The sequence below is a fragment of the Copidosoma floridanum genome, unplaced genomic scaffold (assembly GCF_036245765.1).
Source record: "Copidosoma floridanum isolate Cflo_tuat_1 unplaced genomic scaffold, Cflo_Japanese_pri ptg000012l, whole genome shotgun sequence".
NCBI classification, from domain to species: domain Eukaryota; kingdom Metazoa; phylum Arthropoda; class Insecta; order Hymenoptera; family Encyrtidae; genus Copidosoma; species Copidosoma floridanum.
Window position 1 is genome coordinate 5,618,523 of NW_028321889.1, and position 7,806 is coordinate 5,626,328.

The window sequence follows — 7,806 nt, forward strand, 5'->3', positions numbered from 1 at the left end:
TATATGATGTAATTATTTTGGGAAAATAAAGTGAAAAAAAAAAAAAACACTTTTTGGGAATCGAAATTACAACTTGTATGATTTCTGGGGGGGGGGGGGAATAAAAATTCAGCTGTCCTTGATTTTTAGGTCGCTGGAAAACAAATTGACGCATCTTTATCGAATTGATCTGTCTATTTGGCGCGACGCGTCTTTTTTTCGTTTACATTTCACAATTTTATCGAATCTTTCCCTTCCCCCGTGACACAGTATCACTCGTATCATCAGTCCTCGTAGCAGTCGCGCAAAAACATCATCAGACGTTCACGTGAATTTCAATGGTGACGAGAACATGGTGCACGTGACGGCCATATCTGCCGGCTCGATTTAGCTGTCACACTTGGCTGAAACAAAATTTTTTTTCTTCCCCCTTTGATAAATTCCTTGTATAATTCCTTCCCGTTGTTTCTCAGATACTCGACTACAAGAATATTTCACTGTTCTCGTTAATTGTGCAAAAATTTGGAGTATCGCCTCGTGCACTGTCATTGTTTCAACGAGTGACATTACATAAGTTGGATTGGCCGTCTGTATCAAAGTTCATGATGTAAGGGGCAAACGTATAATGTTGCCGTACGAAGACTCTCGCATTGAAAATCGATGATTAATTATCCATGATTGCTCGATTGTAAAAAAAAAAAAATTTTATATTTACATACATGGAGATATTATCTATTTCCATATGAGCAAAAAGTGTTATTAATACAAGTCTACATATTATTACTGGCAAATGCATGTACGTACATGTTTTTTTATTTGCATGAGAGAACCTGATTGCTTTACATTGTAATATTAGGTTGCCAATAAAAAATTTCCACCACGTTTATTACACCGGAAAAATCATAAGTTTTTTTGTACTTGACTTTTAATGAGACAAAGTTGTAGAGTGTGATACCATAAATATTTCGCCAGGTGTTAAATAGAGCGTTTTGTCCAAAAAGAGTAAAGATTACATAAACGCTAATGATTTATCGTTTATCAAGAACTGAAATTGTTTATGTTCACCTGCGATCTAATGAAGATTTGGCAAAGGAAAAATTCTTGAGTCATCAAACTCAATGTCCGAATTATTTTGTAATTTTTAGTGCGTGCTAAAAGCGTGTTTTCTAGTTTTTTTAAATTATTATTTTCATTTATAATAACATGCGTATCTTAACAACCCCTCAACAGAATCTTGTCGACCGATACTTTCATCGTACTTTTGATCATATTTTTATTTTAAATACATTATGGATAAGTGAAACAATCGTGAATTAAGAATAATTAATTCAATCAATCATTATTAACTAACTATATTGGCACCAATTTAAAATAAAAAGACTAAACACATTTAAATGCCTAAAAAAAAGTGTTTTTATTATGACTGCAAGATATCACATAAAAAAATATAAATATTTGACATTTTTTTTAAGCTGATAAATAAAAATAAATTAATGAAACATATGAAAAATCATGATGGATTCATAAAACTCTTCATGTTAAATTTTCCTGTATAAACTCATGCCCAAATTTTTCAAAACGGTTTTAAATAACGAAAGTTTCGTAATTTGTAAGATAGAAATAAATCTAAATGTAATTATTACCCATGTATTATTTTAAAAGTGTAAAATGAATTTAAAAATTAAAATTAATTTTTTTTTTTTTTTTTTTTTCAATAACTTAGAAACTGAGGATATCAAATTAATTACCGACTTTTGTGAAAAATTCTATGCATTTTAGCGAACTTGAGTTATTGTTCTTTTGTTTGTCACTCACCGCTCAACTCAATATAGGCTTGGTATCAGCTTTGTACGGATTTATCTCATCTCTCCGGATAAACCAATTAAATTGTCGTCGATCACGTTCTCGCCAAACGCTGGGAATATTTCGGGAAATCGGTAGTACAAGAAGACGAGTGGCGCCTTAGAGACGATTATGCCACATAGATTGCACTATCATCATTCTCTTGCCTTCTTCATTCAATCTTTTTTTTTTTTTTTTTTTCCAACCCAACCTTTCGTATGTCAACATTACGATAGCTTCTGTTATGTCTCGATAGCAATTTTTTAATAATTTCTCTCAATAGAATTCAGATTTTACGGTTTTGCTCGAGCACATATATTTTTCGATTGAATCAGAAATATCGTTTCGACTAGACGAGATAATAAGTACAGTTTCGTTCGATATTGTAAGTATATACTCTTAAGAAAATAATTAAAATAGTTTTTTTGAAAAAAGATATCGATTCACGAACTTTTTCGATTTAAGGGATTAGTGCCACAATGTGTGGTTAATGTGTGTTCTGAAATACATTATGTGTTCCGAAACAGAAAAGTGAAAATATGCAACGCCGCATGAGGCGAAAACCCTCTGTATATCTATACGTATAAGTATAGATACGTTCGAAGGTTATATTGTATGTCAAAATTAAGTTGGTGGTGAAAACTCCGTTGCAACATCTTCACGGATCTTTAAAGACACACTTTTAATTTGTTATAACTAAACAACGGTGAAGCTACGGGTGCTGTTCTTGAAATATGATGTTGAAAACATACCATTTTACATAATTCTTCAATTTCAGCAAAGTCTGAAATTTTTTTTAATCGCAATCTGTAAAATACTCTTTTTCCGATAAGAGTACGTGTTAAATAGATAATTTATTTCTCGAAAACGGTGAAGCTATGGTGTCTGAAATTTCAATATGTTATTCTACATATAATTGTTAGTTTATACACATTTTTTCAAAGCGTTCCTAAATTTTTGGATTTTGTGACACTACCCCCTTAATTTCAATTACCAAGAAACTCTTATCCACAAAGGTATACATGGGTCATTCGACGAATAATCGAATTTTCCATATCTCAGTTAATTGAAATATCACTTTTAGAGATTGGTTTATCGAAAGTTATTGTTGTTGTTTTTGAAAAAATTTTCTCTCACATTTTTTATGGTACGAAAATTGAGTGTATTGCAGAAATTTTTGCAAATTTTTCCATAATGATAAGCCAGTGCTACAGGCTCGCGAATCCGTAAATTCGCAATTTGGAACGTTAAGATACATCTGTTACAATGCATAATTTCAATGTGGTGTAACGGTAGGTACCTATCAAAGTAAAAAAAAAAAATCCTTTTTTTCGGTCACAAACAATAGACCCCAAAAAAAATCAGAACAATTAAAAACCCCCTTTTTAGTCTTTGAAATATCCCAATTTTCGTAGAACGATCCATGTATGTACCAATACAAATCAGGTTGTCTCCGCCACAAGCGATGCAGCTTCATCCATACATTCTCGCGGTCTAAACTTAGAACCAGGAAGTCAGCCTAGTATAAACGACGACTTATACCCACCGCTTTCCCTCAAGTAATTATCAAACGCACGCTTTAATTGGCATCCCCGAATCTTTTTATCCTCAAAAACGTCCGACGCACATTTATGTCATTATCGCAAAACCCCTTGGCAGCTATGCGCTCTCAATATTTCGAGAAACTCCGCGCGACTACCATTGATCAAAAGCCATATCCGCGTATGCACGTAGCGCCATCGATCCAAGGTGCAGTACATACTTATACGCTTTTATCTTTAGACGGTTTAATCGTTGCAGCTTCTTCTTTCCCTTTTCGCTCGCAGTTGCTTCTCCAGCTGGAAATGTATAGAGCGAGGATGGGAATAGGAGCGACTATAATCGTAAATACGTGAGCGGTTGATCGGTAACTTGGGACTCTCGAACGAGAGGAGCAAAAAATCGGTCGCTTTCTCGCGTTTCGGCTTGTGTTCCTTCTCTCTCTCTCTCTCTCTCTCTCGTTGAGATGGTTTTATTGGAAAGTTGATTACGCCACCGAGCGGCGGAGCAATTAAAAAAAAAGCCGGGCACCGCGTCGATTTATGGCTGCATACCGATTTTTACAATATTTTGAATAAAGTGCAGCAAAATGCCTGTTTGGCTCAATCAGTTAATTTATATTCCGTGTGCGTGTACAACCGGTGCCTTATAACATGATGTATTCATCGAAATGTGTGCAGCTCGTGTGAATATCAATGACGCGCATGTAAACGTGTCGATTAAAATTCCATCTCTTTTATCTATGATTATTAATAAAAAAAAGAAAAAGAAAAAAAAGGGGACGTGCGATCAGATAAGGTTTAACCTTCCTGTTTTTCTTCTTCCTCGCCATTTTTGCATTTACAGCTCATGGCGAGTGATTTTACGTCCGAGACGGCTTTCTCCGGGGGCTCGTTAGCGCGCGTACATGTCAAGTTCACTACCCTCGAAAGTATCGTCTGACACGTCCGATCGAGAGAAAATTCGAGCACCGGTTGTATGGGCGCATCTCCCATTCTTGCCTGTAATGGATTTTTATTCTAATTGTGAGTGCGTTTCCCTGCGTGTATATTGATTTGTAATGTATGAAAAAAGGAAATGGAGAATAAGGAGGGAAGGAAAAATGGTGACTTTTATTCAAAGAACACTTGAATTTGATTCATTTTATTTTATTTTATTTTTTTTTTTTTCATTTCCGACTACAATGTTTTTTTTTTTACATGTGTTTGCGTGATAATATACATCGAAATACATTGCTTCGTTAATTACAAGCTGAAGCTAAGATGATCCATATTTTTCCGTTTTTCAGATTTTAATATAATAATAATAATAATAATAACATAGTATAGTATCTACAAAAATTCTTATCGGTTAGTAAATATAATTACACAGTAAATTACACTCAGTGGCCACGTATACGTTAAAAGTCCAAAGTATAGTAATAGCTAGTAATGTATGGCAATAATAACAACAATAACATTAATTAAAATTACATTTATCATATGATTCGTAGCGATTGAAGGGGATAAAATGTATGTATCAAGTGAGAGAAGAAAGGGAAGAGAACAAAAGATCGAAGCGACAATTTTTTTTTTTTTTTTTTTTTTCTTAAACTATACAATATTATATGGGGTGATGATTAAAAAGTAAAAATCACTTTTCCTCCTTCGTTAACATCAATACGCGTATCGCAATAAAATTGAAGCTCTTCTGTGTTCAACTTCTCAATTTGTCTTTTTTTTTAACCATGTGGCGGTGTTTTATTTAAAGATTTTATGTCAGATTTTTCCACGTGCTCTCGCACACTCTTCGTTTATTCGTCGACACTTCATCAGTTCATCAGGTACAAGTATACTCTCACACATACGCTTTTACACAGTCATACAACTAGATATTGGTCAGTAATATTGTAGTTTTTTATAAACTGTTTTTTTTTTTATTTTTTATGTGAACCATTAAATATAAATATCGATTCGTTAAATGATACATCGCTCGTCGTGAACAATTTGTATACAAATCGCTGCAATATTACGCGTTACATTTTTTTTTTTTTTTTTTTTTTTTTTTTTAATATTGGAACAATTTCTTCTAAACAAAAAGTCACAAAATGGCCTTTGGCACAGCTTTGGAAGTCACTACTTTGTTAAAAAAAAAAAAAAAAAAAAAAAAAAGTTTTCCAACAAATCCTACACGATTGTGAAAAACATTTGTAAAGTACGCATATATATATATATATAAACCAACCAATTATGTACGCGTTATGACAATCTGTCTTTGATCCTTCCTTATCACGCTTATCAGAGACAACAATAATAAACAAGAGTAAAAGAAAAAAGAAAAAAATTCCATCATCTTCAACAAAAGTAATAAATATGTATATTAAATAAGTACGTAAAATTACCCGGGGACAGAAAGATCATGTAATCTCATCGAGAAAATCCACCAAAAGAAAAACTCAAATTAAAAAAAAAAAAAAGACAAACTTTTTTGATCGCGGACCCGATACGAGGTAATTTTATTTTCATTCGTCGGAGTATAAAATCTACCAAGGGAGGACACGAAGTTTGTATCTGCAAGTTTTGGGGTGTCAGTTCGGCGAGCTTGGCTCGATCACATTTGCTCATTTTCTCGTTTCAAAGGAAGGACGCGATCGGAAAAATCGATCAATTATCATCAGTCTTGCTTTTACGCATTTCTACATATATATATATATATAAATAAATATACGTACATCGTATTGTACGTGGGTATGTACACTGTTACGGACGGTATGCCTGTGCGAATCGGAACTCGAGTGTACTCATACACATCGTTTTAACAAACGCGAAACGAGAGCTATCCCCTTCGTGGCCTTTCCCTTTACAGTAAAAAATAATTTTCTTTTTTTTCTCCATCCATCACAAATAACTTAACCATGTGAACATACGGTGTTATTTATTGAAATTCTTTTTTTCTTTTTTTTTTTTTTTTTTTTATGTCCAACAAACTTTACGCGTATACATAACAAATCGGGCGTCTTCTCGATTTATACATATACATGTACGTCTAAGATACAAGAAGCAAACTTTTGCCTATTATTTAAAATATACACAATTATCACTACTATAACGTCCCACGCGCTCGTCTTCGTCAACCGTATAACCCATTACCGTAATATCATACTATACACTACTACTGTTTATCGAATTATTTGTTTAAAAAATCGCGAGGCTTCCATCGTCACTGGATCTTCATTTTCTCTCCCTCTGTCTCTTCAGTCTACACTATACATAATATATTAGGATTCGTTACTTCTTGACACATGTTTATAGGAACCAGAAAATTGGTGGTGATGTCGGACGAAGATGCAACACTTGATTTTGCGTCATTGAACCTGTTGTGACAAAAAAAAAATAATAGTAATAAATAAATGAATTAAAAAAAAGTAAATCGTGCCTTTGAGCAAGCTTTTCTATTAGCGATTATTAAGGGAAAATCGGAATTTTTGCTTAGTTTTAGATAATCAGTAAATCAACATGCTGTTCACAATTTCGTCGCACGAAAGATAGAGAGGTAAAACATCAAGGATTTAATCAAAGCGAACAAAGTATGAACGTGTAGGTTTAAACAAATTTTTTGTATCAAGGGGAAAGGAGAAAAATCACAGGCAGTATTATTGTGTGGCAACAAGTGTCGTGGCACTTGAGAATTTTTATACAATAGGGGAGGACAAAACTGTGCATTTCATATAGTGCAAAAAGTAAGGGTTAATTGTACAAAATGTTCTTTCCATTCAATACTACCGTCTGTGTTCCACGTGAGGAACCACAAGTTTACACATTTTAGCTTCAAGCATGTAAGATAAGAATTATTTTATGAATGTTTTAACACTTTGAAATCCTTTTTTTTTTTTTTTCCGGATTAAAGTACATTTTGTTTCCTAAAATATTTTTTTACTCATCACTATTCACAACAAAATATTGGAAAAAAATTTTTTTATCACAGCAGATAAGTACAATTATCATTTACGTATTGTGATTAATACTTTTTCAAACGATTTTAAACGATACATCTTGAAACGAATTGTCAAACATGAATGAAGATCAGCTCAAAATATAAACGTATGCACACGATCACGCGATGCAACAAAAAACAACACGGCCATCCCGTAACACGCTACTGATGCGCGACAATCAAACAAAGAAAAACAAAATACTCCAAAACCCCGTAAGATTTGAGGGGGCGCGGGAGAGTCGACGGGGGGGGGGGTGAAAAAAAAAACGCACTGACCGAACAATAGAAGTTAATCCGCGGAGGCGAGGAGTGTCCTTGTATCCTCCGTCATCATCACCAGCATTACCATTATCATCGTGGTCATCGCATCAGATCAGCCACCCAGCAGCAGAATCATGTACACGACGAGTGAACGGCTCGACCTCTTCCTTCCATTATTTTTCCTCTCTGCAAACTCTCTCGCGTCCGCATGCT

General features: G+C 33.9%; 1 long non-coding RNA gene across 1 annotated transcript; it reads right to left on the bottom strand.

The window, feature by feature from the left end:
- Nucleotides 1-6,282: 6,282 nt before the first annotated feature.
- Nucleotides 6,283-7,782, bottom strand: LOC149375122 (uncharacterized). The gene is made up of 2 exons (XR_016292903.1): nucleotides 7,609-7,782; nucleotides 6,283-6,712 (listed from the first exon to the last, which is right to left on the bottom strand). It is a non-coding gene; the product is annotated as an uncharacterized LOC149375122 (long non-coding RNA).
- Between the last annotated feature and the right edge of the window lie 24 nt (nucleotides 7,783-7,806).